The sequence below is a fragment of the Chrysemys picta genome, chromosome 16 (assembly GCF_011386835.1).
Source record: "Chrysemys picta bellii isolate R12L10 chromosome 16, ASM1138683v2, whole genome shotgun sequence".
In the NCBI taxonomy this organism is placed as follows: domain Eukaryota; kingdom Metazoa; phylum Chordata; order Testudines; family Emydidae; genus Chrysemys; species Chrysemys picta.
The window spans coordinates 10,126,133-10,149,515 of NC_088806.1; the positions used below are offsets into that span (position 1 = coordinate 10,126,133).

At 51.5% G+C, this 23,383-nt stretch overlaps 1 long non-coding RNA gene across 1 annotated transcript; it reads right to left on the reverse strand.

Annotated features, from left to right (window-relative positions):
- Nucleotides 1-17,606: 17,606 nt before the first annotated feature.
- LOC101945995 (uncharacterized) lies at nucleotides 17,607-20,918 on the reverse strand. Its single transcript, XR_257190.5, has 3 exons — nucleotides 20,765-20,918; nucleotides 19,490-19,636; nucleotides 17,607-19,028 (listed from the first exon to the last, which is right to left on the reverse strand). It is a non-coding gene; the product is annotated as an uncharacterized LOC101945995 (long non-coding RNA).
- Nucleotides 20,919-23,383: the final 2,465 nt, after the last annotated feature.

The following is a 23,383-nucleotide window of genomic DNA, read 5'->3' on the forward strand; positions in this document are numbered from 1 at the left end:
TACTGAAGCAGTCTAGTTGCCTTGTGAGCTCCCTGGAAGAAAACACCACCCATAGCTAAGAGTGATCAGCTCCTATTGTCTAGCCTAAAGAAAACCCTTGAATCATAAGTTTACCCATAAACAAATCTATTGTTCTCCCTTGAACCATTGTATTTTCCCTACAAAAACCCCTACCTATGCCCAAGTAAGGGTTCTGATGGATAGACCCAAACTCTGCATCAGTTCCACTGGGACTCCATCTCCTGACTGATCGTGCTGGGGGCTCTGCCTGACTCCAGCACTCAGGACCCTGAGCTACCACCATCACCTGGGAACCCCGACCAGCTCAAGCTCATGGCATGGGTGAGATCCCCCTCTTTCTCTCTCTCTCTGTTTTCTTTTCTACCTCCGGTATTAAGCTGGTTGCTTTTCTCTCTCTCTGAATTTTACTCTTTTGTGTTTTTAGCTTCCCCCATTTACTCTGCAGCAACGCTTCTTTTACCTAAGCTAGAGATCCCTGTAGTGCCCAAAAATACTGTGGGGTTTGCTCATCAAGTGGGTTACTACCAGTACAATTGTAACGTGAAAGTAGGATAGGGACATATTAAGCTTGGGGCACATAAGGGGGAGCAGCTGAAAGTGCTGCTCAACCCAGCCTATTGAGACCAGGGGCGCATAAGGGTACCAGCTTGAAAGTGCTGATTGACCCAGTCCGCTCAGGGGTGTGTGTGTGTGTGTTTTCATCTAAGCCCTGGGGAACCTAGGTCCTGCAGGGTACCTCCATTGGGAAGGGACTTGCAGAAGGTAGGAGTAGAGCTCCATATGAACACACAAGTGACATAAGCAGCACATTAATAGAATTACAGCACACACACCACTCAGAAGAGTAACCCTAATCAATGAGCCTACCCCCAAAGTAACGGGCACATCTGGTAACAAATTGGTGGAGATACGTGGGCAGCACATGACCCTAATCATGTGGTAATTGTTGAATAGTTGCTCTGGAGTAGGGAAACTGAGGCACAGACCTGAATAAGCTTTCTTTCTTTTCCTTTTTCAGACCAAGCTCCTTTAGCAAGGTCTCTCTCTCATAGACTATTTGGTAACCTTCTGTTAAGAATCATGCTTAGAATACCTGTAGAACTGTGAACTAAGGAGTTAAGAGTAGTGACTTAAAAATATAGATTTTAGAAAGAACTGTTCATAGACTCATAGACTTTAAGGTCAGAAGGGACCATTATGATCATCTAGTCTGATCTCCCGCATGATGCAGGCCACAAAAGCTGACCCACCCACTCCTGGAATAATTCTCTCCCTTGACTCAGCTGTTGAAGTCCCCAAATCATGATTTAAAGACTTCAAGTCGCAGAGAATCCTCCAGCAAGCGACCCCTGCCCCATGCTGCGGAGGAAGGCGAAAACCCTGCAGGGCCTCTGCCAATCTACCCTGGAGGAAAATTCCTTCCCGACCCCAAATATGGCAATCAGCTGAACCCCGAGCATGCGGGCAAGATTCTCCAGCCAGACCCTCTGGAAAAAGTTCTCTGTAGTAACTTTTAATATCCCATCATTGACCATTGTTACTAATTACTAGCGATGGCACGTTATTGACCTATTGACTAAAATCACATTATCCCATCAAACCATCCCCTCCATAAACTTATCAAGCTTAATCTTAAAGCCAGAGAGGTCTTTCGCCCCCACTGTTTCCCTCAGAAGGCTGTTCCAGAACTTCACCCCTCTGATGGTTAGAAACCTTTGTCTAATTTTAAGCCTAAACTTCCCGACGGCCAGTTTATATCCATTTGTTCTCGTGTCCACATTAGTACTGTGCTGAAATAATTCCTCTCCCTCCCTGGTATTTATCCCTCTGATATATTTAAAGAGAGCAATCATATCCCCCCTCAGCCTTCTTTTGGTTAAGGTAAACAAACCGAGCTCCTCGAGTCTCCTTTCATACGACAGGTTTTCCATTCCTCAGATCATCCTAGTGGCCCTTCTCTGTACATGTTCCAGTTTGAATTCATCCTTTTTAAACATGGGAGACCAGAACTGCACACAGTACTCCAAATGAGGTCTCACTAGTGCCTTGTATAACGGAACCAGCAACTCCTTATCCCTACTAGAAATACCTCGCCTAATGCATCCCAAGACCGCATTAGCTTTTTTCACGGCCACGTCACATTGCCGACTCATAGTCATCCTGTGATCAAACAGGACTCCGAGGTCCTTCTCCTCTTCCGTTACTTCCAACCGATGCGTCCCCAGCTTATAACTAAAATTCTTGTCAGTCATCCCTAAATGCATAACCTTACACTTCTCACTGTTGGTGGGGATCATTAGTGAAATAAGAACATAGAGATGGCTAAAAAGGACCTTTTTGCTGCTCGCTTGAGACAGGAGAAAACCAACAGGTTAGAGAGATGGGTAATGAAAAAGGGGAAATGTCCCCAGGAAAGGGGGTATTTTAAGGGTGAGAATCCCCTGACTGAAGCTAGTCTGAGCTTTGAACAATATGGCACAACCTTTAAGCCACGTGGTAGTGCAAAGGATGCAACTGCTGCATGGGCATTATTTTATGCATGTCTGGACATGGTTGAAATGGTAAAGAGAGGGCAGGAACTAGAGCTTGAGAACAAGCAGTTACATCAGCGTTTGAACAAATGTGAGACAGACGGGTGTGAATTGATAGCAGAAAAACTCAGAACGGTGACTGTACTTAGAGATATACAAGAGGAGAGAGACCAGGCCAGCAGGAATGCAGAACAGTATAGGAAAGAGTTAACACACACAAAAGTTCTATTAGAAGAAGCAAGAGCAGCAACTCGCTTCTTGGCAGAAGAGAACAGGGCAGCAAAGGCAGCGGCAGACCATCAGGAGCGTGAGGCAAAGATTAGTAAATTGCGTGTCCAATTTAGCGCTCATAAGGGGGTGGTAGCAGCTGTAAGGTTGAGAGAGGATTGTGATTTGGAGCCCCCTGGGAAAATAAAGATACCCCCTGATGCTGTCCCCAAAAACCCATTCAACCCCGATTGGCCACGAATGCATAATGTTGCCCCTGTTTCTACAAGGGAGGTTAAACACATAGTTGCAGGAGTCAATCTTCCCACAACAGAGCTGGTTACGGACGTAGTAAGGTGGTCTCCTAGTCAAGCCAAGGCTATTGCTGAGAGACTGGGGCCACTGAACCGTGACACAGCCGTTGCATGGCTGGCCTGTGTGTGGCAAATGTACCCAGCTGCTGATGGCATGGACTTAACCCAATTGGCTCAGTTATGCGCCTCTCCTTGTGATGCAGATGCTCTAGACATAGGCATAGGTTCTTGGGAGCGGACTGCCACTGGACCCCGGGAATGGATGATAAGTGCTCTTAAAATATTACTGCCTGCGTCTTCCCTTAAGAAACTGTACATAATGGAAGAGCAGAAACCAGGAGAGGCCCCAGAAGCTTACCTACTTCGAAAGAAAATGCTGGCAGCTCTCTCTGATTCATTACCCCAGACAGAAGAGAATGGGATTATCACTTTCCACTATCAGGGACACGAATTAGTACCGAGCACTTATGCAGGACTGAATTCTCAGACAAAATTGACCATGGGGACTGTGGATTTGGAACACCTAATCTGAAGTGAACTAGTGGCAAAAATCAAACAGGCAGGAGATTTGCTGTGAGAAACTGGTGGCTTGAAAAGACAAGTCAGCAAAAAGACTACCTCAGAGCTATCACATTTACAAATAATGATCCTAACTCTGCCAGGCACCCTTCCAAACTTAATTCCCCTATCTCCCACAACCCTGGGCAGCGCCAACCCAAGGAGACCCTTAGGAGCATGATTTGGAAGGAGATGGTGAATTTAGGGGAGGATATGGGAAAATATGATCGCCAGCCCCTCAGCATCCTGATTAATGCTTTGTCTCAGGTCATGCAAAGAACAGAGTTAATGCAGGGCGCTCCCCCACAACCCACTGCCCCGGTACAGAGTGCCTCCCCCACGCCCACTCCCTGTCAAAGCCAGATCCCTGCCCCCTCTTCTGAGTGGAGGCTCTGGGAGTCTGACGATCAGTAGGGGTGTCCGGTTCCCCACGGGTCTCCCCAGCTGATTGCAAGACGTCAGTGCGACGTATGGAGGAGATCCACTGTGAGGGCTACAGTGGGGAACCCAGGGATGTTAGCCCAATTGCCAGCGGACAGGATCTCCGAAGGGAAACCCACCACTAAACAGGTTCAGCTCAGCGAGTATGAGGGAGAAACGGTCTCCCATGGTTTGTCTCTTGGGAGTGGCAATTTGCCTGTTAAAAAAGCCATCCCAATCTCCCAGTGTTTGTCTGTGAATAGCCATGTGGTCTGTGACAAGGGGGAGGGAAGTTCAAACTGTTTGTCTAGTCAGAAAAGCAGTTTAACTGTTGGGGGAGAAACTGTCTCCAGTGTTCTGTCTGTGGAGCAGACAGAAGGTACCTCTCAGCTTATGCTGATTGAGGATATGGCAGTTGTCTCAGAAGTCGTTCTGGACTCAGCTGAAACCCAGAAAGATGCTCAGGAAGATGTTTCTGTAGAGCAACCCCTAGCTAAAAAGTAGGGTTACCATATTTCAGCGAGCAAAAAAGAGGACGGGAGGAGCCCCGCCCTAGCCCCGCCCCTGCCCCTCCCACTTCCCGCCCCCCCCTGACCTCCCAACCCTCCCCCCGTTCCTTGTCCCCTGACTACCCCCTCCTGGGACCCCTGCCCCTAACTGCCCCCCAGGACTATCTAAGCCTCCCTGCCTCTTGTCCCCTGACTGCCCCAACCTTTATCCACACCCCCACCCCCAGACAGACCCCTGGGACTCCCACGCCCCATCCAACCACTCCCCACCCACTGACAGCCCCCCCCAGAACTCCCAACCCATCTAAACCCCTCTGCTCCCTGTCCCCTGACTGCTCCGATCCCTCTCCGCACTCCTGCCCCCTGACAGCCCCCCCCAGAACTCCCAACCCATCTAAACCCCTCTGCTCCCTGTCCCCTGACTGCTCCGATCCCTCTCCGCACTCCTGCCCCCTGAGAGCCCCCCCCAGAACTCCCAACCCATCTAAACCCCTCTGCTCCCTGTCCCCTGACTGCTCCGATCCCTCTCTCCACTCCTGCCCCCTGACAGCTCCCCCCCAGAACTCCCAGCCCCCTACCCCCCCCGCTCCTTGTCCCCTAACTGCCCCCTCCTAAGACCCCCCCCAACTGCCCCCCAGGACCCTACCCCCTACCTGTACCCTGACTGCCCAAAACTTTCTCCACTCCCCCCAAAAAGCCCCCCCCGTTTCTTGACTGCCACCTCCAGAACCTTCCTGCCCCCTGACCTCCTTACCCTGCTGCTCAGAACAGAGTGTTGGGCTCTGTGCAGCCGAGCCGGACACGTGGCTGAGCTCCCCTGCACAACAAAACCCGGTCTGGCCCTGCACAACAAAACCCGGTCTGGCCCTGCACAGTGTTGCTGGACTGGGCTGCAAGGGAGCTGCTGGCTCAGAATGCAGGGCGGATCCGGCTCCTCTACAGCTGCTCCTGAGTCCAGCCCGGGACTTCCCTCCAGCCCTCCCAGCCACTCTCTGCTAATCCCGGACATTGTGAGTGCTTTACAAATTCCCCCCGGACGCTATTTTTAGCACACAAAAGGAGGACATGTCCGGGGAAATCCGGACGTATGGTAACCCTATAAAAAGGGAAAGGACAAAATTTCTGGAGAAAATGAATTGTTGCCTAAAAGTGCTCCTGAAGGAATAAAACCTCAGGCTAGCTTTTGCAAGCAGTTTGCTGTAACTGAAGGGTGTGGAAGTGGGTTGATTGAGTTAGCTCAGAATGAATCATTGCCTGTAGCAAGCAACAGTGTCAGTGCTGAGAAATTTGGTTTCTCAACTGTGTATGAATCCACTGACTTTGTTTTAGAAAAATCCAGGGTGAAAGCCATCCCTATTAAAACCAACACTGCCTCTGTCACTGCTAAGCAGTTCTTTACATGCACCTGGGATGGCCCACTGCTCTGTTGTGAATCGGGCCAGCCCCAGTGTGTATCAGATAGAAATCCTGAATGGGAAAAATGGGAAACCCTGGTGAAAATGGTTTCATTCTTCACAGCTCAAAGAATGGAAGGACCCTAAAAACTGTCTTCTCCATCCTGTCGGCCACCCTTCTTGGCCAGCAAGAAGGAACGGCTTTGAGCCGTTGGAAAATACGCATCGAGTGAGCTGGTCAGTGCCGACCCCGATGTTAAGACAGGAAAAGGCCAGAAAAGTCCTTGACTTATTATGGCCACGCTCACGTAGGTCACCACTTCATGTTCACCCTGTAATATTGATCCCAGATTCTCCCAGGATATAAGGGGGGGGGATGGGGGAGGGGGAGTGTGGGAAGTTTTTCTCTCTTCTGTGCCCCCTCACAGGTCCCGTACATGAGCCATGACATCCCGCCGGTGCACCAGCCCCCTGCTGTTCATAAGTGTCTGGAGTCTGATGGTTTCAGAGTAGCAGCCGTGTTAGTCTGTATCCGCAAAAAGAAGAACAGGAGTACTTGTGGCACCTTAGAGACTAACAAATTTATTAGAGCATAAGCTTTCGTGGACTACAGCCCACTTCTTCGGATGCATATAGAATGGAACATATATTGAGGAGATATATATACACACATACAGAGAGCAAAAACAGGTGGGAGTTGTCTTACCAACTCTGAGAGGCCAATTAATTAAGAGAAAAAAAAACTTTTGAAGTGATAATCAAGATAGCCCAGTACAGACAGTTTGATAAGAAGTGTGAGCATACTTACAAGGAGAGATAGAATCAATGTTTGTAATGGTTCAGCCATTCCCAGTCCTTATTCAAACCGGAGTTGATTGTGTCTAGTTTGCATATCAATTCTAGCTCAGCAGTCTCTCCTTGGAGTCTGTTTTTGAAGTTTTTCTGTTGTAATATAGCCACCCGCAGGTCTGTCACTGAATGACCAGACAGGTTAAAGTGTTCTCCCACTGGTTTTTGAGTATTTTGATTCCTGATGTCAGATTTGTGTCCATTAATTCTTTTGCGTAGAGACTGTCCGGTTTGGCCAATGTACATGGCAGAGGGGCATTGCTGGCACATGATGGCATATATCACATTGGTAGATGTGCAGGTGAACGAGCCCCTGATGGTATGGCTGATGTGATTAGGTCCTATGATGATGTCACTTGAATAGATATGTGGACAGAGTTGGCATCGGGGTTTGTTACAAGGATAGGTTCCTGGGTTAGTGGTTTTGTTCAGTGATGTGTGGTTGCTGGTGAGTATTTGCTTTAGGTTGGGGGGTTGTCTGTAAGCGAGGACAGGTCTGTCTCCCAAGATCTGTGAGAGTAAAGGATCATCTTTCGGGATAGGTTGTAGATCTCTGATGATGCGCTGGAGAGGTTTTAGTTGGGGGCTGAAGGTGACAGCTAGTGGTGTTCTGTTATTTTCTTTGTTGGGCCTGTCTTGTAGGAGGTGACTTCTGGGTACTCTTCTGGCTCTGTCAATCTGTTTTTTCACTTCAGCAGGTGGGTATTGTAGTTTTAAGAATGCTTGATAGAGATCTTGTAGGTGCTTGTCTCTATCCGAGGGATTGGAGCAAATGCGGTTATATCTTAGAGCTTGGCTGTAGACAATGGATCGTGTGGTGTGTCTTGGATGGAAGCTGGAGGCATGTAGGTAAGTGTAGCGGTCAGTAGGTTTCCGGTATAGGGTGGTATTTATGTGACCATCGCTTATTAGTACAGTAGTGTCCAGGAAATGGACCGCTTGTGTGGATTGATCTAGGCTGAGGTTGATGGTGGGATGGAAATTATTGAAATCATGGTGAAATTCCTCAAGGGCTTCTTTTCCATGAATCCAGATGATGATGTCATCATTGTAGCGCAAGTAGAGTAGGGGCGTTAGGGGACGAGAGCTAAGGAAGCGTTGTTCTAAGTCAGCCATAAAAATGTTGGCATATTGTGGGGCCATGCGGGTACCCATAGCAGTGCCGCTGACTTGAAGGTATATATTGTCCCCAAATGTGAAATAGTTGTGGGTGAGGACAAAATCACAAAGTTCAGCCACCAGGTTAGCTGTGACATTATCAGGGATACTGTTCCTGATAGCTTGTAGTCCATCTTTGTGTGGAATATTGGTGTAGAGGGCTTCTACGTCCATAGTGGCCAGGATGGTGTTTTCTGGAAGATCACCGATGGATTGTAGTTTCCTCAGGAAGTCAGTGGTGTCTCGAAGATAGCTGGGAGTGAGTCTGATGCTGTCCAGGCTCTATGCTGTACCTGGGATCCCTCTGAGCCTCTGGAGGTGCTTGCCAGCTGGAGCCCAGGAAGCAAAATTGCCGTGACACATGCATGGATTCTATGGGAATGGGAGCAACCCCCTGGCCCTGCAGCATTGCTACCAGTTCGAACGGGACAAACACACCCAGTGACAGCCTCCTGGGTGGTGAAAGGTGCAGGGTAGCCCTGGTTTCTTCCGCTGTTTGGGGAATAACCATGCCCCTATGTGTCCTCATTGTCATTGGAATTCAGGCACCTCCGTTACCCGGAGAGGAACTGCAGCTGTCTGATCACGCCAACAGGCAGAAATATCACACGGTTCCTCGTGAACTGGGAACCACTGAACTGGACTTTAGCTGGACATGACTTGATTCAGCGAGGTCCCCCAGACTGGGTAGTTCAATTAAAGGACACACATTGTGACAAGCTCAGGCCAGCAATTTGGTTTAAATTCTATGGACATATTGCCATTTCGGAGGGATTTCATGAGCCCGGTTTGTACAGAATGGAATTGGGCCAACAACAAAAAAAACAGTTTTAAATTTCTACTCTCTGATCACAAACCTTGCCCCCTTCCGACATTTAAGAGCCCCAATTTCAGGACCCCATGGGTTAAAATTGGATCAACAAGAACATTTGGTTCTTCAACCTCAGACTTCTCTGAAGGACGTTCAAATCCACTTAGAGGGCATGAATATCTCTCACATTGCACCTGCATGTGCTCCCTGGATTGGAACTAGCCATAAGGACTGGGATGAATGGGTAACCTGGGAATAAGTCTCATTGTTCCTTCGATGTTATCCAGGAAGAGGGGTCTGTTATTGTCTATGGTAAAGCATGTGTGTAAGGACAAGATGTAATATTGTATTGATTAATGGACATTGGGTCCAACCCATGGAGCCTTATGTTAATCGCTGTTTCTATAATATAACCACCATTGTTAGTTGTGATATTAAGTTTACGGTGCCTATATGGATTGTACAACATTTAAATGCCTACCCTGAGCTCTACAAGGAGGTTTCTCCCATTTCACTGGGAATGGGTCTCATTGACATTAAGGTAAAAACACAGGCCATCACTCTTGGTGGGAGACTTTGCTTGGGTGGAGCCCCAGTGCAACAGGTCTTCTAAATATCATGCTTCACCCCATTGTGGTGATCATTGGTTTCCAAATTATACTAGCAATTGGTCTGATGCGGCTGGTTTATTGGATACAACGACTGATACGGCGGCTGCAATGGATGGAAGATCAGACCACGGAGGAAGGAGGTGATGGGGATACTCGCTCAGCGCAAGCACCCCATCAACGGGGGGACTTGATACCAGTCAGCTCTGTGTTTTTGGGGAACCAGGGCGCAGTATCTAGCCAGTCTGACTCATGAAAGACACCCCCCCCAGTCTCTCTTGGAACCAAAATGGATCAGAGAAAAGGCTCGCAGAGAACAGTGAAGGGCGTTGGGAGACACACCTCGACCCCTCCTGACAAGGTGACAAGATTAAAACATCTCAATTAGCATAAAGAATGAAGAACTGAGACAACTCCCCTAGTCTCATCTGCATGAAAGATAGGACAGGAATTAGCATAAAGAATGAGGAACAGAGAACTGCACTGAACTCTGGGACCAAAAAAAGCAGGGATGCACTGCATCATGGGAATCCCTGCTCCAGATGCTAATGAACCTACGCCTGCCCACACCCAGCTCAGCAATTATCAGACCAATTCTAGTAATAAATCTGTAATTGATATCCAAAATACTGAAGCAGTCTAGTTGCCTTGGGAGCTCCCTGGAAGAAAACACCACCCATAGCCAAGAGTGATCAGCTCCTATTGTCTAACCTAAAGAAAACCCTTGAATCATCAGTTTAACCATAAACAAATCTAGTGTTCTTCCTTGAACCATTGTATTTTCTCTATACTAAAACCCCTACCTATGCCCAAGTCAGTGTTCTTCTTCGAGTGATTGCTCAGGTGTATTCCACAGTAGGTGTGCGTGCTTGCCACGTGCACCGGCGCCAGAAGTTTTTCCCCTAGCAGTACCCGTAGGGGGAGCGCCCCCTCCTCCCGCAATCCCTGGGGTGGTGCCACCTTGGTGCGCTATAAGGGGCGCCACGCAGTCCCCCCACCCTCAGTTCCTTCTTGCCGCCAGTGAAGGTGCATCGGAACTTCGCAGCTCCAGCTTCGCTGCAGCTCATCCATAGCGTTCTATTTAGTACCTGTAGCTACTTAGTTTTCAAGTGAGTTTAGTTAGTTAGTTAGAGTGCCCGGGCCGGGGCATGCCCCGAGCCCCAGGTTTTAAGTCATGCGACACTTGCAGGCGTTCTATGCTGAGGAGTGATCCGCACGCAGGCTGTTGACACTGTTTGGGTGAGACCCATATCAGCGATCATTGCAAGATCTGCAAGTCGTTCAAGCCCTGGATGAAATGAGAAAGGGACATTTGACTCCGGGCCATCCTGATGGAGTCGGTGCTGGCCCCGACTCCGGTGCGCTGCTCCAAGTCGGCACCAGGCACCATGACGTTGGCGCGTGGCAATCCCCCGGCTTTCGTCCAGTCAGCACCGCTCCCCATCCTCGGGTCATAAGAGGGTCAAGAAGACGCCATCGACGCAGCAGTACCATGGTGCACTGGGGCAGAGGCTAGACCCGCATCGGGCAGTCCTCGATCCCCTTCTGCCTCCAGGCCTCCGACTCACATTGAGCGGAGCAGCCCGGCCGCATCGACACAGGTCTCTCTGGATGTCCGGATGCCTTCCACGCCGAAGGCTTTGCAAGCGGCCCGACATATCTTGTCCCTGCCAGTACCTGGAGCGCCACCGACGTCAGTTCCACACTCCAGAGGCAAGCCATCGCCGGGCTTTCCGCAGTCGCCCCCAGAGCGGTACCGGTCGCGGTCGAGGAAACATTCCCGACACCGTTCACCGTCCAGTGGCACTCCAGGGCGGAGTCCACATGGATCGCCCTCGACACCTGCAAGGCTCTCTGGCTGGGTGCCATCGGCCCGGGATTCCAGGCACCGCTCCATGTCAGGGAGCACACCCCGACGGGAAAAGGGGGACGTCGCCCAAGGTCCCCGTCCAGAAAGGGTTACCGCAGCCGGTCGCGGCACAGACGTCGTCGCCGCTCCCGCTCGGAGTCCCGTTCAGAGTCTCCTCCACGGTACCTCCTCCGTAGTCCTGGGCGTCGATCGCCGGCACCGCGCCGTCATGGGTCCGCCCGTCGGAGTTGTTCCAGGAGCAGCAGTTACCATCGGTACCGGTCCTCTAGCTCCAGGTCGCGGTCCCGTGGACAACGTTGTTCCCGGCACCACCACTCCTCCAGGTCTCGATGCAGTGGAGACTCGTTTGTCAGCCCAACCTTGGCTAGGAGCCATCCCTCCGTCAGCCAAGCTGTCCAGGCAGAGCAGCCCAGGCCTTCGGTGCCGCAGCAGGTGCAGTGGCACCGGGCCTCGTGGGCGGGACAATGGTACCGGTGGGCACTGTGACCCCCGGCGCAGTCCCCGGTGGGGTTGTGCTCGGTGGCTGGGGCCTCAGAGGCACCGTCAACCTCCCTCTCCAGGCCCCCATGTAAGACGTCGGTGGGAAGCACATCTTCAGTGCCATGCCTGGAGGCCGACCAAGTGGTGGACCCTCTGGTCTCGGTGCCGGCCTCCTCGCCCTCCCAGGAAGTGGCGATAGCGGCCCCGCCCCCCTCGGTCCCACAGGAGGACTTTCGGGCCAACCAGGACCTCCTTAAAAGGGTGGCCTCAAACCTTCACCTCCAAGCTGAGGAGGTGGAGGAGCCCTTGGACTCACTGTTTAACGTCTTGTCCTCTTCTACCCCGGGCAGGGTGGACTTGCCCCTCCATGACGGGGTGGCAAAGATCTCCAATGCCCTGTGGCAAACTCTGGCCTCGTTGGCTCCCATATCTAAGAGAGCGGAGTGCAAGTACTTTGTACCGGCTATGGGATCATTTAGCATGTTGGGTTGCCACCCATCTGGAATAGCTACATCTAGCCACCATTGTTGGGGTGTTCTCACATCCCTTCCCGTCACTACTACAAAGGGAGTATAACCATGACTCGCTGGGACCGACCTTAAGGCCGTTAGAATCATAGACAGTTTTTCATCCCAATCTTTTCCATTTTCTTTTACCATTTTTCTTAGAGCATCCTTTAGAGTGCGGTTAGTTCGTGCCACTTGTCCTGAGGACCGGGGGTGGCCCACAATATGGAACCTTTGCGAAATGCCTAATAATTTACACATTTCCTGCAGAGTTTCCCCAATGAAGTGTGGGCCTTGGTCTGAGTTGATTTCTTTGGCTAAACACAACATTAAACGATTGCAGGGCTGTAGTCAAAGCTGTGTTGGTTTTTAGTGGGATGGCGTCTATCCATTTTGTATAGGGCTCGACAATCCCCAAACAATACTTGTTATTTGCGTGTGACTAGTAGGGGTCCAATATCGTCCATCTGAAACTGGCCCCATGGACCCTCAATCATTTGGTAAACAATGGGGCCCTTTTGTACCTGGGGGCCGGAATTGACCATAGCACACGGCAAACAATTATTACACCACCGCTTTACATCTTCCTTTAGGGTGGGCCACCACCCTGGGTCTTTGATCCTATCCAGAATTTTGTCCACCCCAAAATGCCCTTGCTCATGCACATACTGAATCAATTCAGTCCTGACTTTCTTAGGCACTAACCACCTTTTAGGCTGTTCCCCAAGGTCTGAGTCACGCTCAGTGACCCACACTACCCCTCCAGGGTCTTTATGTACATGCCATTTTCCTATGATTGTTTTTTGCTTCAGTCATCGTTCAATTTCATCGTCCGCATCCTGTAGGGCTTGTAAATCCAACGTCTCTGGGCTTGTCGCCTGCTTTTGTGCTCTGGTTACTGCTTTGATTGCCTCTTCCTTGCCTTGTGTTAACAAGGCCGCTTGTTTGGTTCAGCCCTGTTATTCCAAAATCCTTCCTCGCTCCCTGGTTTCTGATGTGCTTCCACACGTGTTACATAAGTGTTTCTCTTTCTTCCCTTTATTAAAACCGCCACTTGCTCCCAGTACTGTTCATGAGCTACTGGCTTTCCATCTCTTGGGCACATACCCCTAGCTGCCCAAATGGGTAGTCACACCACTACTGCTCTGAACACCCAGTCCCTGAAGGGGTTGGAAAAACGCTGCAGAGGGCTGGGGCTGTGAAGGGGAGCAAAACCCTGGCTGACTGGGGGAAGTGGCTGCAGCTGGGGCCATGCCCCAAACCAAGCAACTGAGCCTTATAAGAAGGCCAGGGAAGCCAGAGGGAGCAGTCTCTCTTTGATTGGAGAGGGAGACAGACCTGGCTGCTTGGGAACTCACCCAGGGGACCTAGAGGGAGGCAGGGCTGGGGAAAGGCCTTAGGAGCTGGGAAGCCCTAGACCAGCAACTCCCCAGGCTGCAGGGCCTAGTTCTAGGCCCACCTAGGTATTGGGCTTGCAGAGGTGCAGCCGGAGGGTGGGTAAAGGCAGCCAGTCCAAACCCCTTTGCCTATGATAAGTGGCTGATACTGCGGTCTGCCCCAGTGAACAGGGGCTAGATGGAGACTGGACAGTAGCCAAAACTGAGGCGAGGTGGGGATAGTGGGTGGGGGTTCCCCAGGGAGGGGAGACCCTAAGACTGAGGGGTTACTGCCAGGGGGCAGCACCCCAGGTAAAAGGGCACTGGGGTTCAGGGAGGGACATGGGGGGCAGAGGACAGGCCGATCACCGGCCTGCAGAGGGCGCTCCAGAGCTGGAACGAGCTAAGTCCCGGAAGTCACCAGCAGGAGGCGCCGCAGGGGTGAGTCCGCTCCTCTACAACTTTACAGCTACAAATCCTGTCTTAACTCTCCCAGCACTAAAATAGCTAGACCCATCCACAAACCAGATTTGTGCATTTTTCTCCCGAGCTTTCTGTAGGGTGAGTCCTGATTTCACTGGTCACTCCACCTTTTTATACTTTGGGAGGGGACATTCATGCTCCTGCCCTTGCACTACAAGGCCATATGGTACAGGGGATAGTACCTTTCCCTTTTCTACAGTTATCCCTCCATTTACAAGGGCCAAAGTCCATTGTACCCACATAGGATTAGATACCTTCCGCTCCTGCACTTTTCTTGATATTATGTATTTTAACAGGGAATGTGTTTTTTTGTACTATGACTTTGGATTCTCCAATTATATATTCCCAATGCGGCAAGGCCCATACCAAGGCTAAACACTCTTTCTCACAGCGTGTAAAATTCTGCCGGTGGTGGGATAAATGGTTCTCCCACCTTTGGATATGATAAGGCTGGGGCCTGGGCCAAATCCTGTTTCAGGGTCAGTGATGCCTTTGCTTGATAAGGCCCCCAGTCCCACTGCCACCCTTTCTTTAGGAGAAAATACAGTGGACATTTCAATAAAATCTCTTGAGAAGTTTACGGTTCCCAAAAGGACTCTTAAGGATGCCATATGAGTAGGGGCGGGAAGTTTTCCAATCAGTTCCACCCACTGTGCAGCTAGGGTTTGTCCTTCCTTTCCCAATATGACCCCTAAATATTTTACCTCTTGCTGTACCAGCTGGGCCTTGGCTCTGCTAGCCTTGAATCCGGCATCTTGGATGATCTGTAACACCTGCTCAGTGATCCTACCAACCTCCTCCCCATTGTCCCCTTGCACCAATATATCAGCAGCATAGGAAATTACCCTCTTTTGGGCTTCAGGTATCAATTCTCCCCACATCTTAACCACATAGGAGGGACAAATTGCAGGTGCGTTATGAAAACCCTGGGGGACCCTTGTAAAACAGAACTGTTGTCCCCTGGAAGTGAACCTAAATTTGTACCAAGACTCAGGGTGCAAGGGAATGGCAAAGAAAGCATTTGCTAAGGCCATTACTGAGAACCAATGTGCCCCTGTGGCCACTGCAGGAACTACTTTTTGGTAGGTTTCAGAGTAGCAGCCGTGTTAGTCTGTATCCGCAAAAAGAAGAACAGGAGTACTTGTGGCACCTTAGAGACTAACAAATTTATTAGAGCATAAGCTTTCGTGGACTGCAGCCCACTGCATCCGAAGAAGTGGGCTGCAGTCCACGAAAGCTTATGCTCTAATAAATTTGTTAGTCTCTAAGGTGCCACAAGTACTCCTGTTCTTCTTTTTACTTTTTGGTACTTAGCTACTACCGAAGCAGTGGCAGGGGTTACTGCATTTAATGCTCTAAAACCCCCTGTCATTCTCCAGGTCTTCCCATCCCCTTTCAGTACAGGCCAAATCGGGGCATTATTAGTACTAGCCATTTACACAACACCTGTTCTAACAAAAGTTCAGTGTTAGATTTTATTCCTTCCTCTACCTCCTGAGGATACTGGATTCACTCTGTGGAGTGGGGTCAGGCCCTCAGATTAAAACCTCAGCATCAATTTTCCCACACTCCAGTTTATTTTCAGCCCATACCCCAGGAAACTTGTCCAATCCTGGGTCCCCTTCTTTGGCTTGCCCTCCTTCCGGGGCCTTTACAGCCACACACCTGTGTACAGCATTAATGGAGGGGGTGATTTTTTGGCTAAATCCACAATGAGTCTCCCCTCGTTAAGGTAAGGCATTCCCAATATTCCATCCTCCTTACCCCTATTCCCAATTTGATCCTGCTTCTGAACACATTTTACCCATGACTCCCGATTTCCTATACAGGTCAGGATCGGTCTTGTGATAAATGCTTTCATTGTCTCCCGTGTATATGATACTAGGTGTCTTGAATTTTCTTTTTCTACAGCGGTCCCAGGAAGCCGCTGCTTGCCAAGCACACATACTGATGCACTGGTGTCAATTAGCTTAGTGGGGCATGTTTGTTCCCCTAATCTCCCCATTATTGCCCCTACAATGGGATGCCCCAATTTGCCAAACTGTAGTTGGGCCACTACCTCGGAGGAGTCCGGGAAGGCGGGCACCCCTATCAGAGTGGCACTGATGGCACAGGGTCCGTTATGGGAGTTACAGGAGCCCATCAGTCAATTCCTTTTGCCTCTCTAACTGGACAACGCTCTGCAATAACTCACCTGTGGGCTTTCCATCCTATTTCTCTTTTGCTTCTCCTGCCATTGTGTGCTTCCACTCTCAATCCCGTCATACATCCTCTGTTTTGCATCTGACAGCAATATCCACTTCCCTTTCTTGATCCGCTGCTGCCCACTGCACCTCCCAGTCCTCTTCCTCTAACATGCCCATATTGCACTGAGCCCCTTTCTCCTCGGCTCCTCTTGGCAAAAGTTACCGCCTGGACAGGTTCAATTCTCCTGTCCTTATTTCCTTTCCTAGCTTGTCCCCGCGTGTCTTAAACTACAATTGCTCAAAAAAGTCTTGTTTTAACCCAGGGTGCCTGGATCTATGGATCCTAAATCACCTTCATTTCTGAATTCAATCTAACACCGTAGTCTTAAAGGCTAATGTATTGAAATCAGGGGCCGTTCCAATCATCATTGGTACCACCCCAGCAGCAATGGCCAGTACCTTCTTTTTAATAACATACAATTCCAAGGATTCACCGGGGCCCTGTTCTGTTCTGTTCTGTGGAACAATTTCCCCAGTTCTCAGGCCGACATCACTACCTTCATTGCTCCCTTTTCCCAGTCCCATCGAGTAGCAAGAACACCGTTCGCATCTAACCGCTCCCCAGTGATCTTTATTACTGCCCAGTCAGAAGCATCAGCACGTGCCTAGGCTAAAACCTCATAGCCTGCCGACCTCCACCCAGGTCACAAGAACCCCTTCACCATCCAGTCCAGACACATATCCCTACCAAGGGGTCTAAATGAGTACCTGCTCTGGGGTAAAACTGGAAACCTCCGTGATAGTTTGGCCTTGTTGCTGTGTATCATTTGGGTCAGATTCAGTTTTTGTTACCGCCCTCACGGTAACTGGAGCCACATGATTGACTTATTGCGCCTCTAATTTACTGTGACGGGTTGGATCACAGAAACCCCCTTGGGAGCTGCCACCTAATGTGCAAAGACTACCCCTGCTTCTGTTTTCCCTGCCAGCTCAGGACTCCAGCACTCTGTCTTGCTGAGCCAGACACTCCCGTCTGGCTCCAGACACAGACACAGGGTCTGAATCACTTGTCCCAAAGCTGCAAGTTTACCTGAAAACAGCTCACAGAAGTGTGCTTGTCTTTAGCACTCAGATGCCCAACTCCCAATGGGGTCTAACCCCAAATAAATCTGTTTTACCCTACATAAAGCTTATGCAGGGCAAACTCATAAATTGTTTGCCCTCTATAACACTGAGAGAGATATGCACAGCTGTTTGCTCCCCCAGGTATTAATATACACTCTGAGTAAATTACTAAATAAAAAGTGATTTTATTAAATACAGAGAATAGGATTTAAGTGGTTCCAAGTAGTAACAGACAGAACAAAGTAAGTCACCAAGCAAAATAAAATAAAATGCGCAAATCTATGTCTAATCAAACTAAATACAGATAATCTCACCCTCAGAGATGCTTCAGTAAGTTTTTTCTCAGACTGGACACCTTCCAGGCCTGGGCACAATTCTTTCCCCTGGTACAGCTCTTGTTGCAGCTCAGGTGATAGCTAGGGGATTCTTCATGATGGCTCCTCTCCCCCTTGTTCTCTTCCACCCCTTTATATATCTTTTGCATAAGGCGGGAACCCTTTGTCCCTCTGGCTTCCACCCCCCCTCACTGGAAAAGCACCAGGTTAAAGATGGATTCTAGTTCAGGTGACATGATCACATGCCAGCACACACACATACAGGAAGACTCACAGGTAAATACAGACATCTGCAGACAATGGGAGTCATCAAGATTCCAAACCATCCTTAATGGCCCACACTTTACATAATTACAATAGGCCCTCAGAGTTATGTTTTATATTTCTAGTTTTAGATACAAGAGTGGTACATTTCTACAAACAGGATAATCACACTCATTAGATTATGAGCTTTGTAATGATACCTTACAAGAGACCTTTTGCATGAAGCATATCCCAGTTACGTTATATTCACTTACCATATTTTTATAAAACCATATAGACTGCACAACATCACAGCCTCTAATTTAAAATCCTGCAATTCCCTTTGCACAGGGCCATAGGGCCCTTCAGGAAAAGTAGATCAGAAGGATATGACCATCCAAGATCTCTCTGTTCGGGATCAATTCAAATATCCCCGTTCCAAGTATCATTCCAGGTGTCTGTATCCCTGGTGCTCGCACTTACTTCTCCTCTTACTGCTGCTACTGTCCGCTGCCTGCAGACTGCGTGGTCACTATTTGTCCGGGCCCCCTCGTTATTTTCTTGAAACACCGTTCTGACAGCCGCCTGAGCATCCCCCAGCTTCGATTGCAATGTAGATACTTCCCCGGGTTTTCTACTTTCAGTTGCTGACGCTCTCCTGGTTTTGCCTGTGATGCCTTCTACTGAGCCAAATTATCCTTAACTGTATCCAACTGCAATTTGTAATCTTCCAGTTGTGTTTCCCGGAGTGCTACCAGGCTGGAGCGATCAGCGACAGCTTTCCACAATGTCTTTGTGGCAGCTGCTACTTCGATAGCTTTTCCTTTGGTTTCACGCACTTACAGAATGAGTCAAATCCCTTACAAACAGACTCAAGGACGTCTCTCCCCTGGAAAGAATCTTGTCTCCATGAGCACGGACCTTGTTCAGCTACCTGTTTAGCAAGGGCGAGGGGCTCTTCAGCTAACCCCCACCCTCCTAGTCCTTTGGCTTTGTTCCCTCCTGAAGCTTCAGAGTGGTCACTCTGCCAACCATGTTGCAAACCTTTTGGACAAAATGGCACAGATAGTCGGCTGCTATTAGTTTTCTATCCTCCCCCAGCGTCCGTACCCATCTACTCCCAGAAGGGGTCGATGTGGGAGGGGTGCAGTTCCCACGCTTCTGGGAGAAGCCAGCATAGGGGGTAGGGGCAGGAGCGGGGGGTTCCCACATACTTGGTAGCAGCTGGCATGGGGGAATCAGAGGTCCCCACACACCTGGGAGTGACTGGCATGGAGGGAAAGGGTCCCTACGCATCTGGGAGGGGCTGGCATGGAGGGGGCAGGGGGTCCCCACACATCTGGGAGCTGGTGTAGCTCATGGGCCTGGCTCCTTTAGCACATTCCCGCGGGGAGGGGAAGAGTCACCCACTGCTGGGGCCCCAGCTGCTCCCATTGCCCGTCCCCCACACCTCACCACCCTGGAACCACCGCATCAGCCCCCCGCCCCGGCTAGCCCCTCCTCACCGTTGCCCTCAGCCCCCTGGTCATGAAAGCTGCAGATGGGGCTGATATCCCCACTCAGCCCTGCAACACCTGGTTCATCTTCTGCTCCATCTTGGGGTCCCCCCGCTGCACCGCCCCAAAATCCAGCTCGCTGGCGTCACCCTGCATCTGGGAGGAGATGGGGGGGTTACCCCAATACCAATCACTCAACACCGACCCTCTGATACAGCCCCGACCACCCCAGCCTAATCCCCTTAAAACCCCCAACTCCAGCTTTCTGGCGTTATCTCAATGCACCTGGGGGAGATGGGGGGGGGGGGGGGAGGTCACCGCATCACCAATCACCTGACATGGACCCTCTTATACAACCCCGATGCCCCCAGCCTAATCCCCCAACATCACCTTAAAATCCAGGTTGCTTGTGCTGCCCCCCATACCTGGGAAGGAAGAGCTGGGAGGGTCCCCAACCCAGATCCTCACACCCAGCCCTACTACCACCCCACTGTTGTCCCCCTGTATTTGGGGGGGGATATAGGGATCACCCCCAACACAGCCCTGATTCCCCCCCCACCCCCCACATTGCCGCCAACAGTCCTCTCCTCTCAGTTTGGGGGAAGCATGTGGGGACACTGTCCAGGCAATGAAGGGAGCACAGAGGACTGTGTGGGCCTCATTGGGAGGGGGTGGGCTGGGGGGCCACTGGGGAGAACCTGAGGGGTGCATAGGGAGAAGCTGTGGGGGAGGGACTGAGTGGGTCCCAATGTGGCCATGGGAGGGTATGAGAGGAGGGAGCCTGGGGGGAAACAGGGGGTCAGGACTGTAAGGGACCAGGGAGGGAACAGAGTGCCCCTGGGAAGGCAGGTGGTGGCATTAGTTAGGGGCACTGTGGGAGAAGTGCAGGCAGCAGGTGGGGATGGGGCATTGCCATGGGCTTTGCTGAACCCCCCCCAGCACCCAAGAGCCAGACCCCCTGTCCCCATCCCCCAGGTCCCCTTCCCACTCACTGCGATGGAAGAGGTGGTACCCCTCCACTCTGATCTGGTACAGGGGGCCCCCCACCTTCACCGCCTGTATCCCTGGGGGGAGCTGTCCTGCCCCACAGCCTGGGGGGATGCCTCTCCCTCACCCCTATTCCCCTTCCAAGGGGCAGGAGCTGTAGGGCTGGCCAGGACGGTGAGGGAAGATCTGGGGCTGGATGGCTGCCCCCTCACTCAGCATGGGGCACCCCTGGGGGAAGAGAAAGGGATTTTGAGGGAAGGGGCAGGGGTGCTTTCCAGGCTGGGAGGGGAACCTTACCAGGCTGGGGGGGCTTCTTCGGCATGTGAATGCCCTCCAGATGAACATGACAGACTTGATTCACTCACGGCACCACCCATTAGGGAGCTGCTGGCCGAAGGAGCAGGCGAACCCTGCATGGGACAGGGGGGAGGTTAGAGACCAGAGACACGCCCCCCCCCGCAAGCCCCCTCCCTCTGCCTCTCTCCACTGGGCTCCACAGCCCTTTAGAGCCCAGCCCTTCCCCTGCCCAGCTTGTTAAACATCCCCCCCATCCCGCTCCCACCCAGAGCTCCTCAACCCAAGCTCAGCACTGTCCTCACACACCCTGACCAACCCCCCTCTTAGAAGAAGCTTGTGGGGCCGGGAAGCTAAGAGTTAAACGGGGGGAAGAAGAGCAGCAGTGTGGGAGCCCTACTGAACCGCCCACTCCAGTGCTCATGCTGCCAGACTCTGGATGGGGAGGGGGGGCTAGTGGTTAGAGCAGTGGTTTTCTCCCTAGCCCTGGGAGGGGAGTGGGCTCTGTGATGGTGTCAGGCCAGAAGCCAGTTCTTGCCCAGGTTGCAGGCGTTAGCTATGAACTGACCAACTCCTAGCCGGAGACCAGCTCAGGTCATCGGTGTGTTCGTTTTTCTCAAAATAGTTATTAGTCTTCCTTGAAGGCCTTTAGACTTTATGAAACGCGGGCAAGGGCTGCTGCCGGCATGAATCGCAGTTGCAATGTCTGTATCCCAGGCTAGCAGGAAAGATGGAAGTTTTGCGTTATAACTTTGGAAATGTTTGCTCTGAACCTGTGAACGGGAATCATCCGCCGGCCCTCCCAGAAGGACGAGCAAAATCAGCTGGGCCGTGTGGGATCATCACAACACACGGGACTGGTCAATGGCCCGGTCGCACCTGGGAAACGCAACGTGGCAGGGAGCTCGTCCTGCGGGCTTGGAAGCTGACTGAAGGAAATAAAGCCACAGGGAAATTTTCCATCTTTTTGGCTGCTTGAACTCAGAGGGGCCAGAGACCACCCGGGGCTGCATCCTGCGTCTGCCCTGAAAGACACTTTGAACCGACAGATCACTAAGACTCAGTCACTCTTCGGATTTAGCTGGTAACTCGTGGTGTAGACGTCGGCTTGTAAATAACACTGATTCCTTTGACCTAGTTTATTCCAGGAGGGGAGATCCAGGAGACCCGTTGATCTGGGGGAAGTGACTGGAGGCAACCTGAACGTGGTGAGATTTTTTGGTGTAAGTGACAATCAATCACTGAGTGGCAAGACAGACTCGACGGTGTAAGGGGACTGTCTGTGACGCCATGAGGAGACAGGTACAGCGATCCAAGAGTTCACAGTTGTCACTGGCTTGGTAAAATGGAATCACGGAACACACAACTGGTTTGGGGTATCTGCCCCTAGTTTTGACAGGCCACCGTGAGTGTCAGGAACAACTCCAGACAGCATGACAGGGCCTAGTAACGTTAGAGCAGGGGGCTGGGAGCTAGGACTCCTGGGTTCTTTCTCCAGCCCTGTCACTGTTGCCTGCAGGAAATTCCTTGAGTGTTATTCCTGTTTGCAGGGGGCAAACGGAGGGATAGAAACATTCCCTGCTGTCTGACTGGGTGGGGAGGACTGACTGCCAGAGTTTAGCATCCTAGATTCAGAGAGTCTAAGGCCAGAGGGGATGACTGTGATCCTCTAGTCCAGGGTTGGGCAAACTTTGTGGCCCGAGGGCCACATCTGGGTATGGAAATTGTATGGCGGGCCATGAATGCTCACAAAACTGGGGGTTGGAGTGCAGGAGGGGGTGCAGGCTCCGGGCTCCAGCTGGGGGTACAGGCTCTGAGGTGGGGTTGAGGATGAGGGGTTGCGGGTGCAGGAGAGTGCTCCGGGCTGTGACCAAAGGAGGGGGTCAGGGGTGCAGGCTCCGGGTGGCACTTACCGCAAGCACCTCCCAGAAGCAGCGGCATATCCCCCCTCTAGCTCCTATGCGGAGAGGCAGCCAATGGGAGCTGTGGGGGCAGGGGCAGCGTGCGTAGCTCCTTGGCTGCCCCTATGCGTAGGAGCCAGAGAAGGGGGGGACGACATGCCACTGCTTCTGGAAGCTGTGCAGAGTGGGGCAAGCCCTGACCCCGCTCCCCGGTGGGAGGGAGAAGGCTGGATGCGGCCCCCGGGGCCGTAGTCTGCCCACCCCTGCTCTAGTCTGAGCGCCGGTGGGACAGAGGCCATGGCATACTTGGAGTTGATGCCTGGGATGAACTACAGCAGCACCAACCCACAGCCACTCCGCTTCTTTCCCCCCCAGCCACCCACCTCCCACAGCCCCCTGCTTCCCCCCCCACAACCCTCCACACCCAACCCCCCTACATCCCCCACCCTCAAAGCCCCCTGCTTCCCCCTCACCCCCCACAGCCACCCTGCTTCCCCCCCACAGCCCCATCCCACCCTGCTTTCTCCCCACGCTCACCCTGCTTCCCCCCCCCCACAGCCCTGCCCCATGGACATCCCCTCACACACTCAAAAATCAGAGGGTAGCCCTGTTAGTCTGATTCTGTAAAAAGCAACAGAGGGTCCTGGGGCACCTTTAAGACTAACAGAAGTATTGGAGCATAAGCTTTCGTGGGCAAGAACCTGACTTGAAGTCTTAAAGG